We start from the raw sequence: 26,556 nt of genomic DNA, 5'->3' as shown, positions 1-26,556 counted from the left end.
ACTAGAGGTTCTTTTACTCAAAAATCATCTTCTAAGAACAAGGAGGCTTCTGAACTATTACAGGAACCCTTGGTAGAAGAAATAGTCCCTAACGATTTATCTTTTCAGCATGATAGACAATCACTTCAGACCCAAATTTCTGGTTTGGATCGTGTTGATGCTTACCCCACTATGATTACAGAGATTTTAGCTCCCATAGTTCGCAAAGATTGTCACTGGAGTAACGATTTTCCCATTGTAATCCCCAATCCAAATCAGAGGATTACTTCATATATGCCTGGACTCTCTTTCGTTTACACATACCCTTTTACTCTTGGGTTTAAACCAGCTATCGACCCAGTAATTCTCGATTTCTGTCGTTTCTTCAAAGTTTGTTTAGCACAGGTTGGCCCGCTTGTATGGAGGGTTGTTGCTTGTTTAAGGCATCTGGCCAATTTGGCAAACGTTGATTTCATCTTCTCCCACCTAATTCATCTATACTCCCTTAGNACGATGTCCCCAGTTTTGAAGTATCGCAGTCGTGCTTTCCTGTTGCAATATCGTTCGATCACTTGTTTTTGTGCTGCCATTCTTATTAATGCGGCTTCTCTCTTGCCTTCCAGTAGATCCAAATTGACCCGCATCTCTTCATCATTAGACTCTTATGTTGCTTGTGAGAATCTTGTACTCAGTTCTCCTATTTCAACTGGGATTAATGCTTCAGCTCCATAAACTAAAGAGAAAGGAGTTTCACCTGTGCTCGTCTTTGTTGTCGTGCGATATGCCCATAAAACTCCGGGTAACACTTCAGGCCAATTACCCTTTGATTCCTCTAAACGTTTCTTCAAATTGTTGATTATGACTTTGTTCGTTGATTCTGCTTGCCCATTGCCTACTGGGTGATAAGGTGTAGATGTGATTCTCTTAATTTGCCAGCTCTCAAAAAACTCAGTGACTTGAGCTCCGATAAATTGAGGGCCATTGTCGCATACAATCTCCTTTGGTACACCAAATCGGCAGATGATATTACGCCAAATGAAGTCTTTGACCTCCTTTTCTCGTACCTGTTTAAATGCTCCTGCCTCTACCCATTTAGTGAAGTAATCAGTAAGTACTAGCAAAAATTTTACCTGTCCTTTTGCTTGTGGTAATGGACCCACGATATCCATTCCCCACTTCATGAATGGCCATGGTGATATGACCGTATGTAACAACTCCGCATGTCTATGCATGTTGTTACCGTACCTTTGACATTTATCACATTTAGCTACAAAACTTTCCGCTTCTTCCTCCATTTTAGGCCAGTAATATCCTGCTCTAATCAAAGTTCTTACTAGTGATCTTCCTCCTGCGTGATTCCCGCAATGCCCCTCATGTATTTCCCTCATTACATACTCCGTTTGAGAAGGTCCGAGGCATCTTGCTAATGGACCACCGAACATCTTACGATAAAGATTCCCTTGTTTTAAACAGTAACGAGCAGCCTTTTTTCGAAGTGCATGTGATTGCTTCTTATCATTAGGGACGGTTCCATACTGTAAAAATGCAACAATTTCGTTTCTCCAGTCCCAAGTTAAATTATTAAAATTTACCTCATTCTTATGTGGATCGAGAACTGAGTGAATAAATGTATAATTGCAGCATTTGCATCTTTTGCTACATCAGCTGCGGATGCGAGATTAGCTAAGGCATCTGCTTCAACATTTTCATCCCTCGATATCTGTATGACCTTCCAAGTCTGGAATTGCTTTATCAGTTCCCGTACCTTTTCCAAGTACTGTTGCATCCTTGCTTCCCTAGCTGTGTAAGTCCCTAGCATTTGATTAACCACAAGCTACGAGTCACTTTTGATCACTACTTGATTTATACCAAGTTCTCGTGCCAATTCTAAACCTGCAATCACAGCTTCATACTCCGCTTCATTGTTAGTTACGGAATGACATTTAATAGCTTGCCTAATAGTTTCACCTGAAGGTGGTAATAAAACAATTCCTAATCCTGCACCTTTTACGTTAGATGAGCCATCAGTAAATAAGGTCTATGTTCCTGGATTAGCCCCATTAAGTACTTGTACTTCTTTTTCTGCTTCTAATTGCATCCCTTGGCTAAAGTCAGCGACGAAATCAGCTAATATCTGTTATTTTATTGTTGTTCTAGGTAAGTACGTGATTTCATATTCACTTAGCTCTATGGCCCATTTATCTAACCTTCCTGACAATTCATGTTTATGCAATATATTACGTAGGGGGTATGTAGTCACTACAACAATGGGATGACATTGAAAGTAAGGTCTTAACTTCCTAGATGCCATGATTAGAGCAAGTGCTAATTTTTCCAATTGTGGATACCGTGTCTCTGCATCTAACAAAGATTTACTAACATAATAGATAGGAGATTGTTGACCCTGCTCTTCTAAAACCGAAACCGCGCTTACCGCAACTTCTGAAACAGCAAGGTAGATGAAAAGTTTCTCCCCAGCCTTGGGTTTTGCTAGCAGAGGTGGATTTGACAAGTATATTTTCAAATCCCTAAGTGCTTGTTGACACTCCTCATCCCATTCAAAATGATCCTGCTTCTTAAGAGCCGAGAAGAATTTAAAACATTTTTCCGATGATTTAGAAATGAACCTTCCCAAAGCTGCAATTCTTCCTGTTAGTCTTAGAACCTCTTTCTTATTGGAAAGTATATCAGGAATTTCTTCAATGGCCTTAATCTGTGCAGGATTCACTTCAATACCACGGTTAGAAACAAGAAAACCTAAAAAATTTCCTGATGCCACACCAAATGCACATTTTTCTGGATTCAACTTCATATTATATTTTCGTAAAATTTTAAACGTATCAGATAGGTGCGATATATGATATTCTGAATGTTGAGTCTTAAATAGCATATCATCTATATATAGTTCCACGGGTTTACCTAAATGTTCTTGAAACATTTGGGTGACCAACCTTTGATACGTTGCACCTGCATTCTTAAGACCGAAGGGCATTACCTTGTAACAGTAAGTCCCCCTGTCTGTTATAAAAGAAGTTTTTTCTTCATCTCCTGGATCCATCTTGATTTGATTATAGCCTGAATATGCATCTAAAAAACTTAATAGCTCATGCCCTGCAGTAGCATCAATTAACTGATCTATGTAAGGTAAAGGAAAGGAATCTTTTGGACAGGCTTTATTAAAGTCTGTGTAATCTACACAGACTCGCCACTTACCGTTCTTCTTAGGAACCACAACAGTATTAGCTAACCAGTTAGGATATTTTACCTCACGAATTGAACCAATTTTTAAAAATTTTTGAACTTCTTCTTGAATCACCTTGTTCTTGAAATCCTTGCTTTCTTTTCTTTTGCTTGATGGGAGGATATGATGGATCTTCATTCAATTTATAGGTCATGACCTCCGGTGGTATCCCTGTCATGTCACAATGGGACCAAGCAAAACAATCTGCATTAGTCTTTAAAAATTCAATCAATTTACGTTTTACCTCCGGGCTAAGATTAGCTCCTATATACACTTTTCTCTCGGGCCAATGTATAAATAACACCATGGCCTCCAGCTCTTCTATCGTTGTTTTGATGTTGTCGTTCTCCTCCGATTCTTGAATGGTATCAGGTCTCGAATCCAGATCTGTTTGCTTTTGCTCAGGTGAGGTTGACTCCGTGTTACCCTCACCTAAATTCTGTAATTGCTATTTGTCTTCACCTTTAACAGTTGAATCTGCAACGGAATTGATGCTTCTAGATGTTTGTTGATCGCCTCCGATTTGGCATATTCCCCATAGAGATGGGAATTTAATAACTTGATGTAAAGTTGAAGGAACAGCTTCCATGTCATGAATCCATGGCCTCCCAAGAATCATATTGTAAGCCATTTCTATATCTACCACTTGAAATTTGGTATCTTTAACGATGCCTTCTGCGAATGTAGTAAGTATTGCCTCCCCTTTTGTTACAACACTAGAGTTATCAAATCCCGACAAAGTATGCACCTTTGGAATTAATTTATCCTCCGCTTGCATCTCGCGCAATACCCGTATTAAAACAATGTTTACAGAACTACCTGGATCAACCAAAACTCGTTTCACGTTAGTATCATGTACAAGTAAAGATATTACCAGTGCATCGTTATGCGGAGTTATCAGTCCCTCGGCGTCTGCATTGTTGAATATAATATTCTCTTCTTCCAGTACATGTCGAGGCCGCTTCCCGTGGGTAATTGTCACTTTTGAAATCTTTTTATATGATACATCATTGATCTCTTCACCTCCGCTTATAACGCTGACAGTTCTCTTGGGCGAAGGTGGTTTTGGAGGCTCCTGTCTGTTCTTCATGTATGTTTGTTTACCTTTCTCACTGAACAACTCAGTAAGATACCCATATTTTAACAAATGATCAACTTCGCCTTGTAGAAACCTGCAATCTGCTGTTTTATGCCCATGATCGTTATGAAATTCGCACCAATGATCAGGGTTTCGTCTGATCGGATTTGATCGCATTTCCTTTGGCCATCATACCTTATCTCCCATGCTTCTTAAAGCAGCCATGAGTTCAGAGGTGCTTACGTTGAAGTTGTAACCACCGAATCTTGCCTTTAGACTTCCATCATCATCTCGTGACCCGCGTGTGTTTTGATCATTCCCGAACCTTGATGATGAGCCTGATTCCCTGTTCCTAGGTTTGTGATCGTACCTTTGATTATCTTGTCTTGACCATGAGTCCTTTCCCGCAGGTCCCGTGTATGGCTCGTACCTGTTTTTACCGGATCTCTTTTCATTTTCCACACGCCTTGAGCTTACCTTTTCTTCTATTTTATGTCGTAAAATAATGTCTTCTTCAATCCTCATCTTTGTACTGTATCTGTTGTAGATATCATTCCACGTTGTTGCTGGGAATTCTCGAAGGCTTTCTTTGAGTCACCTCGTGGCTTCTGAACTCTTCTCATTCAAATTACTAGCAAAGGCTATGGCTGCCCAATTGTCAGGTACTCGTGGCAGCGTCATTCTTTCCCGTTGAAATCTATCTATGAACTCTCTAAGCAACTCTGAGTCTCCTTGCTTGATTTTGAAGATATCTTCCATTCGCTTTTCAACTTTTTGAGCTCCCGAGTGTGCTTTGATAAATAAATCTGCAAGCTCAGCAAACGAATTTATAGAATTTTCGGGTAAAAGAGAATACCATGTTAAGGCTCCTTTAGTGAGTGTTTCACCGAATTTTTTGACCAAGACCGACTCAATCTCTTGCTTAGTCAAATCATTGCCCTTGACACCTGTTGTGAATGCAGTAACGTGATCTCGTGGATCTGATGTACCATCATACTTTGGAATATCAAGCATCTTAAACTTCTTTGGAATTGGGAGGGGAGCAGCACTTGGCTTCCATGGTTGTTGGAAATATTTATCTATATCCACTCCCTTGATCACGGGCGGTACTCCAGGTATTTGCTCTATGCGTTCATTTTGTTCCTTAAGCTGTTTCTGCAAGGTTAGTACTAGATTTTGTAAATCAGAGTTAATTGGATTACCTGGGTCTCTCTCTTGTGTTTCACTAGGGGTTCCACCGCTGCCTGAATTAACCAATCCTGAATGAGGATTCTCCAAAGGTGGGTGGAACAGCAGGTAATTGGCTAACAAAAGCTTGAAGAGCGTTATTGACTTGAGAGGCAATAAGTTTTTGCAGAGCCTCATTCATGGTTTCAACATTTTCGAATTGAGCCTGTCCATCTGTGTGAGATCCATCAGGAGTGCCTTCACGAGACCGTCGTGGGGAGCCTCGTGGAGAACCTTGTGGAGAGCCCCGTGGGGAATCTCCCTGAAGTTGTTGGATTGTTTGAATTTCTGGGTTTCCTTGAGTGTTGTCATTGTTGTTCGACATGATTGATGCAATCAAGAAAATTAGTTAAGATATGTTTGATTATCAGATTCCCGGTAACGGAACCAATTTTTTTAACCAAAAATTAGATTTTAGGTCAAAGCTTGAATTTAGAAGAGTTCGGGTTACTGATAATCGGAAAAGTATATAAGAAAGAGATTTTGAATAATATAATCAGAAAGCAAATAAAACAAAGTATATTCCAGTAGTATTTTTTCGTGTCCTTACAGTTGTTTGTGACTTTCCCTTTTATAGCTGTTTTGGGAATACAGACTTTCCCTTTGTCATAATAAGACAATTATGGGTAATTAATTACTTTAAATGTTACGTTATGCAATCATATACATTAAATACATATTCTCTAACGTTTCTAGTATTCAATACTCATTAAATGCTGTATTTGGGCTCTTTTTTGCTGTCAGATTCATTCCTTTGTCTCTTCTCGATCTTTGACCTTTGAATGTCTTGAATAGGTACGAGCGTTGAATTATTTGTATGACTGCTCGTGCCTTCTTCATTTAACTTGCTCGTATCTACTGTTTCTCGTGTCTGTTAACCAACCCTAATTCTTTGACTGTTTGATCAGTCTACGTGTCATGACACGTCACCATATATATAAATACAATTTTTCCCAATACAATTTCATCGTAATAGGATGCGTTTATAGCCTCAAAAATTTCTTAACATGCTTAAGACTAGCCACAAATTTTAGTTCTTTCTTTCTTAAACCCTACCCAGTCAAACACTACCATTGTTTACCTTAAAAATCGGATAACAATTAAAGTTATATATATGTGATTTTAAGGATATGTGATTTCACTTAGCACAGAATGAATGATAGAAATTACAGTGAAATAAAGCAAACCAATGTGATGATCAATTATGGCCCTCGAGCCATCTAAACAACCTAGGGAAAGTATGGACTGAACAACAGAGCTTGCAAGAGATAAAAATGTGATATATTGCTTTGATATGCGTGAATGAAAGATGGTTACAAAATGATTAGAACCCTCTTTATATAGTGGAGGAATCATATCTATGGTACAATTCTAATTACAGAAGTAAATCCCATTATTAGCTAAACAACCGCCCTTGATTTGATATGTTCTGAGATTTTCGCCATGATCTTCGACCAGTCACGGATATCTCGCCTTTTCGTTATTATGCTATCGTCGGTCTTGCTCGATGTCTGTCCCGTTCGACCTTGATCATTACGGGTTTCGATCTTGCTAGGTACCTCGAATCCCGAACTCGGTGCCTTATCCTCATATATCGGTTAGATATGCTATGGGGCTGATCCTCGATCCATCCCCCTGGTCTCGGTTAATCTGTAAAAGTAGGCGGGCCCGATTTTATCTGTATACAGATAGTCCCCTCATTTTTTGGAATGTAATGACAAGAAACGAAATGATCCTTCGAATATATCCTCAGTTTATCATGAGGTAAGCATCGTGACGTATGTGGCCAAGGTGACTGAAACATCCCGTCGGTTCAGTTCCCCAGGCATTTAAGGCGCGTCAGTTGCCGGTCAGCCACTACCAGTATTGAACCGTCATCTTCAACCTATAAATGCATCTTTCTTCATCTATTAAACTTTGCTTTCAATCTTTTCCACTCTAATCTTCAAAGCTCTTTACACTCTTCAAGTTCTTCACCTCAAATCTTCAAGCTTCATTGCGAACCTCCTTTTAAAACTCCAGATGACCTAATCCCCGTTCTTCTTTGTTCATAAAAGTGGATAAAACATCTAAGACTGTTCCGCAGAAAGAGAAAGCTTCCTCGTCTCAGCCGGCCAGTGAACAACCAGCGATGGAGCCACGCTCTGAAGAATTCGTTCCCGGGGGTGCGTCCTTGACTCTGACTTCAAGGTCGAAAAGACCCCCTCGGTTCCGAGCCGATGTGAGCCCATGCCGAGGTACATATGCATAATCACCGGCGACCTTCTCGACCAAGTCAAGAAGGACTGCAATTGGGTTGACAAGCACGTCGTAGTGCCCTCGCCTGAGGAGTCAATCACTACTTATGCGGAAGGGTTTCTAAGTGTTTACACTTACCCTTTCACATTGGGTCCCTTGGACCCGGTCATCGTGGACTTCTACAAGAAATATGAAGTCACCCTCGGCCAAATACACCCCTCCTTCTAGAGGATGGTGATACTGCTTCGTTATTTCGTGAGCCAAGTCGACGAGCTTCTTTTTAACCCTCGACCATCTCATACGATTATATAGCCCTAGACTTTATCGAGGGGGCAAATAAAGCTTCAGTCTCGGGCCTCCAAGGCGGCTTTCTAGAGCATAGATGAGGACAAGGACTGGGGCTGGATGGGCCAATTTGTCCGAGTGAAGACCTCGGACCTGATCTGAGCCGAAAGTATGCCATTTTCGGAGAAATGGAATATGAGACGTAAATATAACTCCCCTTTCTAATTTTTTCTTTATTACCTTTATTTATCTTTACTTATTAGCATTTCGTTTGGTGAAGCCGTTACCTGGATGAGGGGTGCTATTCCTCAGCTCGAGAACTGGGTCCAAAGTTTGGTGTCAAAATTGACACATGCTGAACGCGCATGGCGTGAATTGGTGAGAGGCCGATGGGAGGCCTGAAACCATGGTAAGTTTTTTGTATAACTTTATAGCTTTTTCCACTGCCTGAATCTCTTCTTGATCTCATTACCCTTCTTTTACAGGTCTTCGGAAGGACATACCGATGAGCCCCCCATCTGGTGATAAAGAAAACCTTACCCAACCGTCTGCTCCGAAATAGAAGAAAGAGCGTAAAAGGAGAGAGGCTTCGAGCTCCACAAAGTTGGACAAGCAAAAGCCCAAAAAGAGGCGGACCTGCAAGGGCAATGTCATCCCTCTAACGATGGACTCAGTCCTCAGGCTACGAGACGAGCCCAAAGAGGGTGAACGAGAAGAAGAAAATGAAGATGATTCCAGGCTGGTAGCCCGTCCATGAGCTAACACCAGGGCTCGGAAAGATCCAGAACTAGTGGAAGTCGATATTGCCCAGCCTAGGACTGATGAGGTCGGGGAGGAGACTTCAGCCCAAGTCCCAGAGCCGAAAGGAACCAAAGATGTTTTGCCTAGGGGAAAACAAGCTATCGAAGAGGCGATGGATGCTGGCACAGAAGCCGAGCTCAAGATTCCCCAAGACGGAGTCAGTGCCTCAAAGTACCCACTTGGGGTATTAGAGATCGGGGATTCTTCTTTGTTTCCTTCAGTCTCTAATTCCATGATACGTGATGCTCAGGACGCGAAGGCTTGTCACTAGGGAGAACCCCACGTGGAGGAGGATCTCTTCCGTGGTTTATTTGTTGGGGTAGAAAATGTCTCCGGCCTGAGTGATTTAGAAGTTCTGAAGAAAGGCTCGGGCGAGGCTTCCCCAAGTATTAAATTGACCAACCAGTTCCCGGCCCCAAGTGTCGATCCTAGGTGCAAGCGGACAATAATGATCACGGTCCCGGAGGATGCATGGGTTCTCGGTGCCCCCGTAGGGGTAGCCAGCTACCTCCGGTGTTTGGTCACAAAGGATGAACAAGACCAGATGGACGAGGTGGGAGCGCCTTGCCTCTTCAACGAAGCCCAACAGGCTCTAAACCGGGTAATCCCTGATTCTTCTGCTCATTTTGATACTTAGGTTTTTTCTTCCTTTGCATAAATTTTCCCTTCTATATTTGCAGGTTTCGGTGCTTCACCATGAATCTTTCCTCCGATTTCGGGGGGGACTGAGTCGTTACAAGGCCGAGAGCCGGGAATTGGCTCAGGAAAAGGATGGCTTCAAACTTCTCAGCGAGCAAAGAGAAGAGGGAGCTAGGGGTCTCCGTGCTGAGCTAGAAATGGCTCAGAAAGAGTACACCGAACAGATGGAGCAGGTAAGGAGAATTTTTGAGGTTAGTGATGGCAATTCAGGCGTCATAACTAACAGTTCAAACCCGTAAGTCCATCAAAAACTCGACGTGATCTGGCATCTTCGTGATGAAACAGATGTACTCAAAGCCGAGGCTGAAGGATGGAAAGAGAAGATGGACCGCTTGGCCTCAGAGAAGGAGACTGCTCGAGCTCAACTGACCTCGACTGAGAATCAACTTCGAGGCTTGAAAGAGAATGCCTTGGTGCAAGCTAAGAAAACCGAGGAGTTCCAGTCTCGATCGGGTTTAGAAACTTCTGACTGAGAAAAGCTGGCCACAAAACTTGCAGCGGCCAAATTAGAAATTAAGCGGCCAAGGCCAATGCCGATGCTATGGTGGCCGTCTATCGGACCGACGTTGAAGTTGCTCAGGCTCGGGCAAAGGAGGTTGCTGAAGCTGCTTAGGTTCGAGCAAATCGGGTTACTGAGTGATAGGTTTTCAATATCTTTGCCTTGTGTTTTGATGATCAAACAAACTTAATGTCAAGAACCAAATAGGGAACCTACTCACTTGGATTACACTGCATCTAACGGATTCCAGCCAAATGTGAACTTGCTACAGCTTCAGGAGGTAGGAACCCAGACAAGGACCTGATACTCTTGTGGGTTCCTCAGGGCAGTACAAAGTCAATTGGACACAGCTGGAAACGAAGATTCTGCCGCACTGCACTGTTTCTAGCACCCACTAATTCTCTGATCAACTAAAGTACAATGATTCAAGTTACTCAACTCAAGACAATCTGGGCAGTGTGCACAAGTACCAGATTTGGAATCTGATCCCTTGGTGCTCCCCTGACAGAAGTAAGACTCAACTATGCAGCTGGAACACAACTGAGTGACCGTCCGCAACAATACAAAGAGGAACACATAGGGACCTGGTCCCTTAGAGTTCTTTGACAGAAGTACAAAGTCAACTACAGCTGGAAAGCAACGGCAGAAAGTGACTGCCTGCAACAGTGCAGCAGACAGAGCAACAGGCAGTGCAACAGTCACTTTCCATTGAGATTGGACATCTCCATTGTGAATTGACATCACTAAGGTAATGTCTTGTGTAGTATAAACCTCATGCAAAGGACATAATTCTGGTTCAACACTTGAAAATACAAAAAACGAAAATTCTCTCAAGTGCTCAAGAACCTCTCTCAAGAACAAAGCTGCTTCAACCTCAAGGACCTGATCCAAGATCGAAGATATCTTAAGTCCTTAGGTTGTTGAGTCTTTGTTATGTGTTCTTCATTGTAATTCCTAGTTTGCTTTCTTAGAAGCGTTGTCTATGGAACAAACCAAAATTTGTAAACTTCTGAGTTTATGTTGTGACTAGGGATAGTCATAAGCAAAAGCCTTCGTAACCGTAGTGTGACAAAGTGGCTTGTGGTGGAAACATCACAAGTTAGTCAAAGCCTTTGTAACCGTAGTGTGACAAAGTGTCTTATGGTGGAATTACCACAAGTTAGTCAAATTCTTTGCAACTAGGATAGTTATAGAGTGGCTTGTGATGAGAGCATCACAAGTTAGTTGAAGTCTTTGCAATAGGGTTATTGTAAAGTGGCTTGTAACAGGGAGTTTGCAAGTTAGTGAAGTTAAAGGCTTACCAGTGTAGGTCGTGGTTATTTTGATCCCCTTGTGTGGGATTTTTCCACGTAAAAATCCTCGGCCTTATTTACATACAGCTTTACTAGCATTCACTGAAGAACTCCATAAAGGACCAAGTACTCTACTATTTAGTGGATTCACACAAAATTAGCACTGTACCAAATTGATATAGGACCAGATCCCTATACAGTTTGATTCATCAGTATTTCAGAAGAAACACATAGAGAACCTGTTTCTCTATACAGTCTGGTGGACGCACAGTTTCTAACAAGTGGTATCAGAGCAGGTTCTTTCTAGAAGGCTAACACCTAGGAAGGATCCTCATGGCTGCTCCACCAACTTTTGAAAGGAGAGAACCAAAGAAGGAAAAGTACCTGGTACTTAAAGTTGCTAACAATGATTCGAGTGAGGAAGACAGTTACATGGTTTACTTAACCAAAAGGTTTCAGAAGATGGTCAGAAGAAATAGAGAAGTGCTAGAAAGGGACAGCTCTAATAGATCAAAGAACATTGATCTTTGTTACAAGTGCGGAAAGGTTGGACACTTCATGAAAAATTGTCCTCTCTTGAAGAAAGAATTCTCCAAGAACTCCAAGAGAAAAAGATCAGCTGAATATGACTCAACCTTTGCGTTATTGGCACAACCAGATGATGATGAAGACAATGACAACAAAGAGGTAAATTTCAGGGATGTTCAGAGAAATCTGAAATCCTATTCTCCAAGAAAACTCATGTCTTTAGCTAATGTATTAATCAATGCTTTTCATAGTTTTATGGAGGATAGGGATTTTTTGACCTTAGAGTTAGCACAATCTGAACAAACTAGAGTCGACTTAGTGGCTGTAGTTACTAACCATAAGAAAACCATTAAAATTTTCAGAAAAAAAAAGAATGATCTTTTGGCAGAAATTACAGACCTAAGGGAAACAATAGTGAAACCTTGGACTAAGTTAAAACCTGAAAAATCTGGAAAAGGAAAGGAGATAGCCAGTGAGGAACACATTAGGCTTGAAAATGAAAGGTGCTAGAACTAGGATATGTGGTGAACTCGAGAAAAATAAGCAGCTTCAAGCTGAATTGAAGAGAGTAAAAAGTGATCTTGAGAAATCTCTCAAGTGGACCTGGTCCTCAGATGCTGTCACTGCCATGTACTTCAACAATAGTGGAAACAGGCAGGGAATCGGGTTCCAAAAGGAGAAAACTCCTTACAACCCTCACAACAAGTACGTCACAGTTCCTGAAAACTGGCTGTGTACCCACTATGGGAACAATGGGCACTTCAAGGAAAATTGCCAGTCCAAGAATCAATCTGTTGAAAAAGGAAACAAAGTGTTTACTGACAAAGTGACTACTAACAGGGGACCAGATACCGCTCGCAAGAAACCAATGTTGCCTACATGGACTAGAAAAGCCCTTATCCATCCCTTCTATCATAACAAGGGACCCAAACTAGTTTGGGTTCCTAAATCTGACCCATAATTTAGATGTGCAGGGAACAGTGGGAGGAAGTGGACTGTAATGGATCATGGACAATAGATGCTCAAAGCACATGACTGGAAATACCATGGATTTTCTCTCACTGAAAGCCCTGCAAGGAAGGGATGTACCCTTTGGAAAATGGAAAGAAGGGGTACATTCTAGGTATGGGGAAGAAAACAAGGTAGAAGTTTGTGTCTAAGATGGTGATATGAGCTACTTGAATGCAGTTGATAATGATTCGAAGACATGGCATAAAGGATTGGGGGGATACAAGTTTCTCACTTCTGGATAAATTGATGAAGAAGGACCTAGTCCATGGTCTGTCAAATTCAAAGTTCAAAGAACACGGAGCATGCAATTCCTATGCGAATACTGAGCAGGAGTGAAAGGAGGTGCATGATCAGACCTCTCCTGAACAAAACCCCCTATGAGTTGCTCAATGAAAGAAAACCAAAGATAACTCATCTGAGAACCTTTGGATGAAAAGGCTATGTTCTCAACAATGGGAAGGACCAGCTTGGGAAGTGTGATGCAAAAAGCGATGAAGGAGTCCTTCTGGGATACTCCCCTCAAAGCAAAGCCCACAAAGTCTACAACAAAATGGCATACTGTGTGGAAGGAAGTGTTCATGTGCTATTCAACGAGACATCCTCATCTAAAAAGGGAGGAACGGTGATGATTAAGATAATGAACCACTCTTGGTCCCTGGGAAATATCTGGAGTTTCAAATTGGAAGGCTGATCTGATGAGTAAGATGAAGGATACAGGTGAGAGACAATGCAACATCCTCTTCTACTTCTCAAGAGGAACCTGGTACTTCCATTACTACCCATGAAGGTGAAGAAAGAGTTGGAGATGTAGTGCAAGCACTCTCCAAGTAACAGAACAAAGAGTGCAGGGAAATCCATTTAACTTACCCAGTTTCTCTACCAATCAAACTTCAGTCCCAAATTGGAAACACAAAAGCTCCCATCCACTTGATAATATAATCACCCCCTTGATTCTAGAGTTCAAACAAGATCAAAAATCAAAAATTCCCTAGAATTCTCATTATTTCTATCCCAAATAGAACCCAAAAATATCAAGGAATCTCATCTGAAGGTGCTAAGAGAATTCTGAGATTTTAAGGGCACACAGAACCTGGTTCTGTACTACCTTTCAGGTGACAAATTCAACTTTATTGGTTATGCTGATGCTGGTTATGCAGGCTATTTGGTGGGCAGGAAAAATAAATCTAGAATGGCTCATTTCTTTGGATCATGTTTTATCATGGGGTACAAGGAAATAAAACTCAGTAGCTCTCTCAACAGCTGAAGCAGAATATGTTGCTGCTGCCTCGTGCTGTGCTCATTCACTGTGGATCAAGCGACAATGTGGAAAAGGGTCTTATTTGTATAAGATTTTGTTGCACAGAAGATCAAATTGCAAATATCTTCACCAAAGCCCTGAGCAGGGAACACTTTGAGAAACAGGATGGCACTGGGGTTACTTAAACCTAATTGAGAACCTGGTTCTGCTGACATGACTATGATAGTCACACTAAGGTAAAATTGGCTAAAGTGTTTTCTGACTAGGCCTAACTAACATCTATACCGTTGCAGGTAAACACGCATGATGATCATAGAAGCTAAAGGTACAGTGTTGAACTTTGGAGGAGAGCTGCAAAACCCTCTTACAAAAACAGGTCAGGAACCCGGTTCCTGTACCACAGGTTAGTAGTAATATGTTTTTCGCCTGCTTGTTCAAAAAAGATAGCAAAATTAATTCAACTGCCACATCATCCGACTTTTCTGACCAGCAGTTCTAGACCATTGTCTCCCTTTGCATCTTTTTAATTTTTCCTTTAGAATTCTCTACCACTTCTCTCACCATGGCCAACAAACAATCGTCTCCTTCTCCTGCCATCAACATCATTCCCACTTCTCCACCTCCCTTAACACCACCACCAGAAAATCACTTCTTCACTATCCCTGATAGTACTGTACCCATTAGTACTTGAACTTGGCTCCCACGGAGTCACCAGAAAAGGAAGCGCCACTAAATATCATGGATATCGCTGCTAGGAGTCTTATGAATGAAAGAGCCTCCCCTCTGCCTGAATCTCAGGGGGAAGAAACTCCATTCTTAGGGGATGAAAGGACTCTGGTACTTTTTGAGTCTCCGGTTCATGACACCGTCATAGAAGAATCTGTTGAAGAACCTGATTCTCTTTTAGCTGAAACAAACCAAGTGGTTGTAAAAGAAAGAGGCTTCTGAGTCTGCCTTACAGAAGAGTAAGCAGAGTATTATAATAATTAAAAAAGGGGATTGATGAGATATGGGGAAGCTGTGGCTGATAAACACATTCCAGTGGTTGAGGTTGATAAAGATGCTGTGGAGGAACCTAGTTCCTTAGTGGTAAGATCTACCAAAGGCTGTGGCTGAGAAAGATTTGTTTGAGGGTGACATTGTGGATGTTGCAAGCAGGAATGGAAAGTTTATTGAAATATCTAGAAAACAAAAGTGGGAAACTGTGGGAGGACCTGGTTCAATAAAGACCATTCTAAGTGACAGTGGCCTTGGGCAGGAGAGTTAACTCAGAAAACGTCTTGTGGGGTCGCACACTTGCCCGACAATCTAGGAGATGGTAGGTATGAGACAAGTTTTGGACATAGGCAACTAGTGGAGAAATTGCTTGACTAACAGTTGTGTGCAACTACCCGCATGGATCTAGCTATCAAAACCATTGATGCCTCCTCTTCCCAGCCTCCCTCTTCTAGTGCCCCCTAGGATCCTCTCAGTGGCCAGTTATCTTTTGCTTTGATGATTTTGTGGCTGTTGTTTCTCTTTTTGTTTGTCTTTTTTTGATGGCAAGTTGGATTTCACCGTGCTGCTCTTGTTGAAACAGTCACATTTCTTATCAATAAAACAACTCTTCTTTTGCTTGTACAATGCTTGTTTTCCCTTTTGCTTCTCTTGTCTATCATGATTGTGTGCACATATGTGGCATGAGTTAGCCTTGTTGGACTTCTTTATGCCTCTTCGTCTGACTGTGCCTTTTTGTTGATGCCAAAAGGGGGAAGAATAGAGTTAGAGGGAATATATGCAGTTACTCGTATCAATGTTAAAAGTTTGTCATCATCAAAAAGGGGGAAATTGATGGGCTTAAGGTCTTTTAAGCTATGTTTTGATGATCTAACAAACTTTCTGTATAGAGCCAGATAAAAGACCAAGAACGATAGTAAAAAGGGAAGAATAGAGTTAGGGGGAACATATGGGGAAACATGTGTAAGTAAGAGCATAAAGTCAGGGGGAACCTGTGGTCTCCTGTTATTCAATCTGGTTCTCTGAGATCTAACTCCTCGTTTTCAATGCTAAGTTTGTCATCATCAAAAAGGGGGAAATTGATAGGTTTTCAATATCTTTGCCTTGTGTTTTGATGATCTAACAAACTTAATGACAAGAACCAGATAGGGAACCTGACTCACTTGGATTACACTGCATCTAACGGATTCCAGCCAAATGTGAACTTGCTACAGCTTCAGGAGGCAGGAACCCAGACAAGGACCTAATACTCTTGTGGGTTCCTCACGGCAGTACAAAGTCAATTGGACACAGCTGGAAACGAAGATTCTGCCGCACTGCACTGTTTCCAGCGCCCACTCAATCTCTGATCAACTAAAGTACAATGATTCAAGATGCTCAACTCAAGACAATCTGGGCAGTGTGCACAAGTACCAGATTTGGAATCTGATCCCTTGGTGCTCCCCTAACAGAAGTAAGAGTAAACTATACAGTCGGAACACAACTGAGTGACTGTCCGCAACTATACAAAGAAGAACACAACAGGGACCTGGTCCCTTAGGGTTCTCTGACAGAAGTACAAAGTCAACTACAGCTGGAAAGCAACTGCAGAAAGTGACTGCCTGCAACAATGCAGCAGACAGAGCAACAGACAGTGCAGCAGTCACTTTCCATTGAGATTAGACATCACCATTGTGAATTGACATCACTAAGGTAATGTCTTGTGTAGTATAAACCTCATGCAAGGGACATGATTCTGGTTCAAGACTTGCAAATACAAAAAACGAAAATTCTCTCAAGTGCTCAAGAACCTCTCTCAAGAACAAAGGTGCTTCAACCTCAAGGACCTGATCCAAGATCGAAGATATCTTAAGTCCTTAGGTTGTTGAGTCTTTGTTATGTGTTCTTCATTGTAATTCCTAGTTTGCTTTCTTAGAAGCGTTGTCTTAGGAACAAACCAAAATTCGTAAACTTCTGAGTTTATGTTGTGACTAGGGATAGTCATAAGCAAAAGCCTTTGTAACCGTAGTGTGACAAAGTGGCTTGTGGTGGAAACATCACAAGTTAGTCAAAGCCTTTGTAACCATAGTGTGACAAAGTGGCTTGTGGTGTAAATACCACAAGTTAGTCAAATTCTTTGTAACTAGGATAGTTATAGAGTGGCTTGTGATGAGAGCATCACAAGTTAGTTGAAGTCTTTGCAATAGGGTTATTGTAAAGTGGCTTGTAACAGGGAGTTTGCAAGTTAGTGAAGTTAAAAGCCTACCGGTGTAGGTCGTGGTTTTTTTTATCCCCTTGTGTGGGATTTTTCCACGTAATAATCCTCGGCCTTATTTACATACAGCTTTACTAGCATTCACTGCAGAACCCGATAAAGGACCAGGTACTCTACTATTTTGGTGGATTCACACAAAATTAGCACTGTACCAAACTGATATAGGACCAGATCCCTATACAGTTTGATTTATCAGTATTTTCAGAACAAACACATAGAGAACCCGTTTCTCTATACAGTCTGGTAGACGCACAGTTTCTAACACTGAGTATAATAAATGCCAGTCTCGGAGAGAGACTCGCAAGGAGATCCACACTCGTGGCTTTGATCTTACAGCTGAGATCGAGAGCGCCAAAGAGCTCGAAGCTGAAGCCAAAGAGTTGGCCTTTCCTGATGACGATGACTCTGGGAGCATGAGCGGGTCCGAGAGTAGGGAAGACCCCGAGACTGAAGAGGCTGCTCCCGAAGTAGATTAGGCCTTTAGGATTAGTAGTGTTTCTTTTAAGGCCGCTTTGGCTTTTGTAAAGAGTTCTGATCGGGCCGAGCCGCCCTTATAAATGATTTTTGATATGCAAAGATCTTTTTCCCTTTCTGCCTTGTTTTACTTTTTGTTTTATTTATGCCTTATGAAATTGCATCCATAGGTTCGAGGCTTAGGCAATATGGACCGAAACCGAACTAGTGTCGAGTGAGTACTTGCTTAAACTCAAAGTAGGGTAACCCTTAGGTTTTAATTGAGTGAGGATGATCCCTCGAACTCAAAACAAAAGATGGCCCTTAGGCTTTTGTATTAGGACGATGTGGCCTTTGTAAAAAGATTGGCCTTTTTCCCATTTTCGGCTTAAAAAGTTTATTGTTAGATATACAAAATTTGTTGTGCCTTAGCACGAAATAAGGAATTATTCAAGAGTTCGAACAATTTTGCATCCATTAGGGTTTCGAGGCTTGATATTATCGAATCCCTTTTGTGATGTTTTGTAATGCCTTAGTACGAAATAAGGAATTTGTTCGAAAGTGCGAATTATTTTGTACCCGTTAGGATTCTCGAGGCTTGATATCATCGAAGCCCTTAGTAGTTTTGTCGAGGGTAACCATTTTAACGTTTTATGAAAATATTTGAAGGCCTTTTTTTGTTACGAAGTTCGGACGTCTCCGAACCGTGTTAATTTGGCTGTAGCCTTTTTAGTTTGGGACTTGCCTCTTGGGCTGGTTTTGTCGTTATACTTCGAACTTGTTCGAAGTGTCAGTCCCCGAGTGGGGTGGCCGTGGCCTGCAAAAATTTAGGGTTGCCTTTTTAAGGTCTTATGCTCTCGAGGCTTTAATAATTCGATCTCGTCTATTTTTTGAATGGCAGTCCCCGAGTATGGGGTTGATTATTCGAACTTCAGTTGTGATCGTCCCTTAAGCCTATTTACAAAATAGATTAGGAGTATGAAATTGTACGATAAAATCATTCTAAGGCATGAGATATTTGGCAAGGAAGAAAAACTTCTCTTAATAGATGATTATACATGCATACATGTTTGATATTAGGGCTCGAGCAACCTATATGGGCACGACTCATTCGACCGTTTGGCCCTTACAAAATTTACCTATCAAGACCCTGTTGCCACGAAGTAATTTCCTTGCAACAAAGTTTTCATTCAAGGGTAATGCCCCCCGGTATTCGAGATTGATTGTAGAGAAGCCTCGGATACTGTTGACTTGTTCTAAGTTAGCAGGATCAATGGTTGCCTAGTTAAAAACCTCACCGGAAAATCCTTTTGGGAAAAAATCGGTCTAAGGGAAAAAGAGTGCAACGCGTGCCTTCAGGCCTAAAGTCTTCGTGTTGAGGAGTCCATTGTTATCTCTAGTCGATCACTTGCAGGAGTTAGTATAAATAAATGAAAATGGAGAAGGTCATACCTTAGCAGTAGTATCATTTTAAGTGCGATATGTTCCAATTTCTTGGTAATTGTGCACTGTTCATTCTATCAAGCTTGTAGGACCCTTTTTCGATAATTTCGAGAACCTAATATGGTCCTTCCCAGTTCGGACCCAGCTTCCCTTCATTTGGATTTCAAGTGTTGAGGGTGACCTTTCTTAGCACCAAGTCCCCAATGTTAAAATGTCGAAGATTGGTTCTTCGATTGTCGTATCTTTCGACCCGCTATTTTTGAGCAGCCAATCGGACGAGGGCAGCTTCGCGTCTTTCGTCCAACAATTCTGAACTCGTATTCAGGGCCTCGTTATTTGACTCTTCTGTTGCGTATCAAAACCTGATGCTGGATTCTCCGACTTCGATCGGGATTAAAGCTTCGGCACCATAGACCAACGAGAACGGTGTTACACCGATACTGGATTTCGACGTTGTGTGGTACGCCCATAGAACCTCGGGCAATATGTCTTTCCACTTCCTTTTGGCATCGGTCAATCTCTTCTTAAGGTTTTGAACGATGGTTTTGTTGGTCGAATTTGCCTATCCGTTTCTGCTGGGATGATAAGGTGTCGATAGGATTCTTTTGATATTGTGATCCTCGAAAAACATAGTCACTTTGCTGCCGATGAATTGCTTTCCATTATCGCATACGATCTCGGAGGGCATCCCGAATCGACATATGATGTGATCCCATATGAAGTCTATGACTTCTTTTTCTCTGACTTTCTTGAAAGCCTGTGCTTCAACCCACTTAGAAAAATAATCAGTCATAAATAAAATAAACTGAGCTTTACCTAGGGCAGATGGAAGGGGGACGACGATGTCCATCCCCCACTTTATGAACGGCCATGGGGACAAACTGAGTGGAGCTGCTCCCCGGGTTGGTGAATCATCGGCGCATACCTTTGACATTTGTCGCTTTTCGTACGAACTCCTTGGTATCCTTTTCCATATCAGCCCAATACTACCCTACTCTGACAACTTTGTGAACCATTGATTCGGCACCTGAGTGGTTCCCACAAGTTCCTTCGTGAATCTCCCGTAGGACGTAGTCGGTGTCCCCTGGTCCCAAACATATCACCAATGGCCCTTCGAACATCTTCCTGAATAGCGTTCCATCCTCGGCCAGAGTGAACCGTGCTGCTTTCGTGCGTAGAGCTCTCGACTCCTTTGGAACCGATGGGAGCTTCCCGTTCTTTAAGTATTTTACGTACTTATTTCTCCAGTCCCAAATCAAACTTGTAGAGTTTATTTCGGCGTGTCCTTCTTCAGTTAGTGATCTCGAGAGCTGTACGATAGTCCCCGAGTTAAGTTCATCACCCTCGACCGATGACCCCAAGTTTGCAAGGGCATCGGCCTCGCTGTTCTCTTGCCGAGGTACGTGTTTTAAGGTCTATTCTTTAAATTGGTGCAAAGTTACCTGTAGCTTGTCCAAGTATCTCTGCATTCGATCTTCTCGGACTTGAAAAGTTCTGTTGACTTGGTTCACCACAAGTAGGGAATCGCATTTGTCCTCAATGACCTCTGCTCCCAAACGTTTAGCCAGCTCGAGTCCTGCAATCATGGTCTCATACTCGGCCTCATTGTTAGTTAACTTTGAAGCTTTGATAGATTGTCTAATTATGTTACCCGTGGGTGGCTTCAAAATGATGCCCAGCCCGGAACCTTTCACATTCAAAGTGTCGTATGTGAAGAGGGTCCACACCCATGATGATGTACCCGATCTCAATAATAGTTCCTTTTCGACCTCGGGCACGAGGGCTGGCGTGAAGTCGGCCACGAAGTCTGCCAAGATTTGAGACTTGATGGTCGTTCGGGATTGATATTTGAAATCGTACCCGCTGATCTCGATGGCCCATTTGGCCAGTCGACCCGAAAGTTTGGGTTTGTGCGAAATATTGCGAGGGGGATAGGTAGTTACAACACAAATCGGGTGGCATTCGAAATATGGTTTTAATTTCCTAAAGGCGCTTATTAAAGCAAGCGCTAATTTTTCTAAGTCTGTGTATCGAGTCTCGGCCTCGCCTAAGGTCCGACTAACATAGTAAACAGGGCATTGATGTACCTTGCTCTTCTCGAACTAGGACCCCACTTACCGCTATTTCTGAGACTGCCAAGTATAAGTAGAGTTGCTCGTCCACTTTCGTAGTGTGAAGCAGTGGCGGGCTCAACATGTATTTTTTCAGTTCTTCCAAGGCCTGTTGACATTTCGTGGTCCATGCAAAAAATTTCTTCTATCTAAGCAGCGAGAAGAATCGATGACTCCGGTGTGAGGACCTCGAAATGAATCGCCCTAGCGCGGATATGCGCCTGGTTATCCTCTACATGACCTTTACATTATCTACAACCTTAATATCTTTGATAGATTTGATTTTGTCGGGGTTGTTCTCGATTCCCCAATTGGACACCATGAAGCCAAGAAACTTGCCCGAGCCGACCGCGAATGCGTACTTTTCTAGGTTGAGCATCATGTTGTACTTTCTTAATAAGTCAAAGGTCTCCTGCAAATGTTTCAAATGGTCCTCTGCTCGCAGGGACTTAACTAACATGTCATCAATATAAACATCCATTGATTTTCCTATTTGTTCTTTGAACATTCGATTTACTAGGCGTTGATAAGTTGCACCAGCATTTTTTAGTCCGAACGGCATTACGTTGTAACAATAGGTGCCGTACTTAGTGATAAATGAGGTCTTTTCCTGATCCTCCGGGTTCATTTGTATTTGATTGTACCCAGAGTAGGAATCGAGAAAATTGAGAATCTCGTGGCCGGTCGTGGCATCGATCATGCGATTGATATTCGGCAAAAGGAAAGAATCCTTAGGGTAGGCCTTGTTCAAGTCCTTAGTCTATGCACATTCTAAGTTTATTTCCTTTCTTAGGGACCACCACTACGTTTGCTAACAATTCGGGATATTTTACTTGCCGAATGGACCCTATTTTGAGAAGTTTGGTTACCTCGTACTTCATGAATGCATGCTTAACCTCGAACTGGGGCCTACTCTTTTGCTTTACTGGGCAGAACTTCGGGTCCAAGCTTAGTCGGTGGGTAGTCATTTCTAGGTGGATTCCTTTCATATTGAGATGGGACCAAGCAAAACAATTCATGTTAGCTGTAAGGAAATGAATAAGTTTTTTCTTGAGCTCGGGGGTTAGACCCGTGCCTAGGTATACCTTTCGTTCTGGCTTGCGTTCGACCAATGTGATTTGTTCCAGCTCTTCGGCCATTTGATTTGGTGGTGTCTGAGTCATCGGAAACTACGAAAGATCGGGGTATCCCATAGTCGTCGTCCTCATCCGTCTCTTGCTTCTCTGGTTGGGTCGAGGCCGGTGTCTATGGCTGCTATTTAGCCTCCTTCTTTCCCTTCGAGTTCGATCCGTTTGCTGAAGAAAGTACTGACATCGGTATTACTTCATCAATTGCAAACATCTCCTTGGTGGCATGCTGTTCTCCGTACACTGTTTTGACTCCTTCAGATTTCGGGAACTTCAGAACTTGATGAAGGGTCGAGGTTACCACCCTCATGTTATGGATCCAAGCCTTCAGAGAAGAGCGTTGTATCTCATTTCGCCCTCGATTACATGGAACTTTATTTCTTGGATGGTCCCGACCACATTTACTAGCAAAATAATCTCACCTTTGGTGGTTTCGCTTGCCATGTTAAAACCGTTAAGTACTCGAGCGGTGGGCATAATTTGATCTTGTAGGCCGAGCTGCTCTACGACCCTTGATCGAATAATGTTGGCTGAGCTACCTGGATCAACCAAAACACGTTTAACTTGAATATTATTCATAATGACATATTACTAGTGCATCATTATGAGGTTGTTCGATTCCTTCCGCATCCTCGTCGTTGAAAGACAAGGTCTCTTTCGGAAAGTAGTCCGTGTTTGCTTCTCCCTTGTGATAGTCACCTTGGTGCGCTTAAATACTAAACCTTGGGGAATGTCGACCCCTCCAACGATCATGTGAATCACGTGTTGCGGCTCCTCTTGCCCGTTCTGCCTATTTGAATCTCTATTTTTGAAGTGGTTTTTCGCCCGCTCACTTAAGAATTCTCGAAGGTGACACTCGTTGAACAATCAGGCTACTTCTTCCCTTAGCTTCCTGCAATCTTCTGTTTTATGGCCATGGGTACCATGGTACTTGCATATTTGGATTAGATTTCTCTGGGCCGGATCGGTCTGCATAGGTCGAGGCCACCTGGTATCTTTGATCCATCTAATGGTTGATACTATGGCGGAGGCATCCACGTTGAAGTTATATTCTGACAATCGAGGTGCTTCCTTGGTCCCGACATCCCTATCGAAACCACTTTTGCTCATGATCCCTCGGGAGCTCTCCCTCATCATTCCTTCTATAATTCCGAATGAGGTTGCGTCTAGGTCCGTTATTTCTCCGATCTCCTTTAATTGCTGATATCGGTCTCTGTTCGATCGTGGTTCCCGGTCGACATCCCTTTTAATTCTGTCCCCGGACCTATTAGGATAAATTAAACTGGCCGGAGCCCCCAGTTGATCATCCTCGACCCTGATCTTCGACTGATACCGATTATGTACATCGGCCCAAGTGATAGCTGGATATTCGATCAAATTCTGTTTCAACTACTGTGAAGCTACGGAACTTCGAGCATTGAGACCTTGAGTAAAAGCTTGACAGCCCAATCATCGGGGATTGGTGGCAAATCTATCCGTTCCATTTGGAATCGAGACACGAATTCCCTGAGCATCTCGTTGTCTTTTTGTCTTACCTTGAAAAGGTCCAACTTTCTTGTAGCTACCTTAATGGCTCCGGCGTGTACCTTTAAAAAAGAATCTGCAAGCATAGCAAACGAATCAATAGAATTAGGTGGTAAATTATGGTACCATATCATAGCACCCTTCAATAGAGTCTCCCCGAATTTCTTCAGCAACACGGACTCAATCTCATCATCTTCCAAGTCATTTCCCTTTATGGCATACGTGTACGAGGTGACGTGCTCATTTTGATCTGTTGTCCCGTTATATTTTGGAATCTCGAGCATACGGAACTTCTTGGGGATTGACTTCGGAGCCGCACTTGGGGGGAAAGGTTTTTCGACAAACTTTTTGGAATTGAGTCCTTTCAATACCGGCGGTGCCCCCGGGATTCAGTCGACCCTAGAATTATAAGTTTCCACTTTCTTATCATTTTCCTCGATCTTCTTTTCTCCTGTCTCGATCCTCTTCATCAGTTCCTCGAGCATTTTTACGATAGCAGGATTGGTCTCCGGTTCTCCTCCATTTGACCTCTTTGGCATCGATTCGGCTCTATGAACAATTTCTTGCGATGGCTCGATCTCAATCCTGCTTGGTGCACGATTCTGATTTTGGAGTTGTACTATTGCAGCTTGTTGGGTCTGCAACATTTCAAATATCATTAGAAGGCTAATACCACCTTCTTTACCGTCCTGGATGTTCTGATATGCCGTTCGAGCACCTCTGCGGACGCTATTTTCAGGGTCGACGCCCAAATTCCTATTAATGGCAATATGGGAGCTGACGTCGATTGGGTCCATGCCCGAAATACGGGGTTGACTGGAGGTACTCCGTTCCCTGGGGCGGCTGTGTTATCATTCTCGCCTTGGAGACCGAGACCATTGTCTGTGTGTGTAGGTGCTACTTGAGAGTTTGACATATTGATCGTGGAATCAAAGACACTTCAAAGAATAAGTGTAAAATAGTGTGTGTTACGAAAATTGTACCAGGCAATCACTATTATCCTCAGCCTCACGGTGGGCGCCAAACTGTTTACCCTTAAAATCGAATAACAATTAAACTTATAAGTGGTTTTAAGGATATGTGATTTCACTTAGCACAAAACGATAAATATAAGAATTAATGATAGAAATTACAGTAAAATAAAGCAAACCAATGTGATGATCAATTATGGCCCTCGAGCTAATTACCCTCGAACCAACTGAACAAGCTAGGGAAAGTATGAACTGAACAACAGAAGCAAGAGATAAAAATGTGATATATTGCTTTGATACGCGTGAATGTAAGATGGTTACAAAATGATTAGAACCCTCTTTATATAGTAGAGGAATCCTATCTATGGTACAATTCTAATTACAGAAGTAAATCCCATGATTAGCTAAACAACCGCCCTTGATTTGATATGTTCTGAGATTTCCGTCATGATCTTCGACCAGTCACGGATATCTCGCCATCCCCCTGATCTCGATTAATCTGTAAAATCACATTGGCCCGGTTTTAACCCTATACAACCATATATATCGAAATGCAGGAATATAACTTAGTGAACATGAGTATTAAACATATATTTTTCTAACATACATTGTGGAAGAGAAAGAGACATCAGGGTTTTTGGCCATGCACGTTGAAATGAAAGGATTGACAAGATTTAATTATCAGCCATTTTTTTCGACTATATCAAGTCATGGGAAAGAAGTAGTAGGGGGCAACAATAATGAATTGATCATCATCGTCCAAAAGCACACCCAAAAAAAGAAAGATAAAAAATAAATAAATAACTCTAACAGAAAAGGTGTTGCATGTGAAGTGTAGTAGTACAAATTGTACAACGACCCCCACAATTTATGTCAGGCAACTGACTCTCAAACTTTGTTGAAAACTAGAAGCATTGCGAGTGAAAAATAATAATTCTGTCCTTCTCTATAACCTTAACTAGATAAACTGCAAAGGCTGATGAAATGCAGTCTATGAAAAGTTTCACATCAGTCTCATGAATTTCCACAGCTTTCACTACGTACTGAGGATTCTGCCTTTCTAAACCTATTTCCTTTTTGGTTTGTTCTAAAAAGAATGACCCATTTTTAAATTTGAAAACAATTTAGATTAAACTTTCAACTTTACCCTTAATGAGAAACATTTATAACCACACAAATACTCTGTACCCCTTGTTGATTTGTTTAGGACCACAAATTCTAAAAGTATTAATTTTTTCTTAAACTTTGTGCCCAATCAAACATGTTCACAATAAATTGAAACGGAGGCAGTAATTGTTTGTGCATGTTCTGTGGACGACGGACTCAAATTATCTACGCATATGGACCACCCACAAGCTTGTGCTTGCTAACGCGCTCTCACTCTCTCTTGGCTTTGTAACTTTTCCCGTTGTTGGATGTCTAAATAAAATCTCATATTTTTGGTCACAATCAGTCCGTGTGAATAAAATCTCATATTATTAAAAGATTGAGTATAGATAAGGTGCAGAAATACTCTTAGTAGTGTGAGATTTTTTGAGTAA

This window comes from Nicotiana attenuata, unplaced genomic scaffold, assembly GCF_001879085.1.
Source record: "Nicotiana attenuata strain UT unplaced genomic scaffold, NIATTr2, whole genome shotgun sequence".
NCBI classification, from domain to species: domain Eukaryota; kingdom Viridiplantae; phylum Streptophyta; class Magnoliopsida; order Solanales; family Solanaceae; genus Nicotiana; species Nicotiana attenuata.
Note: the sequence above shows the minus strand (reverse complement) of the source record.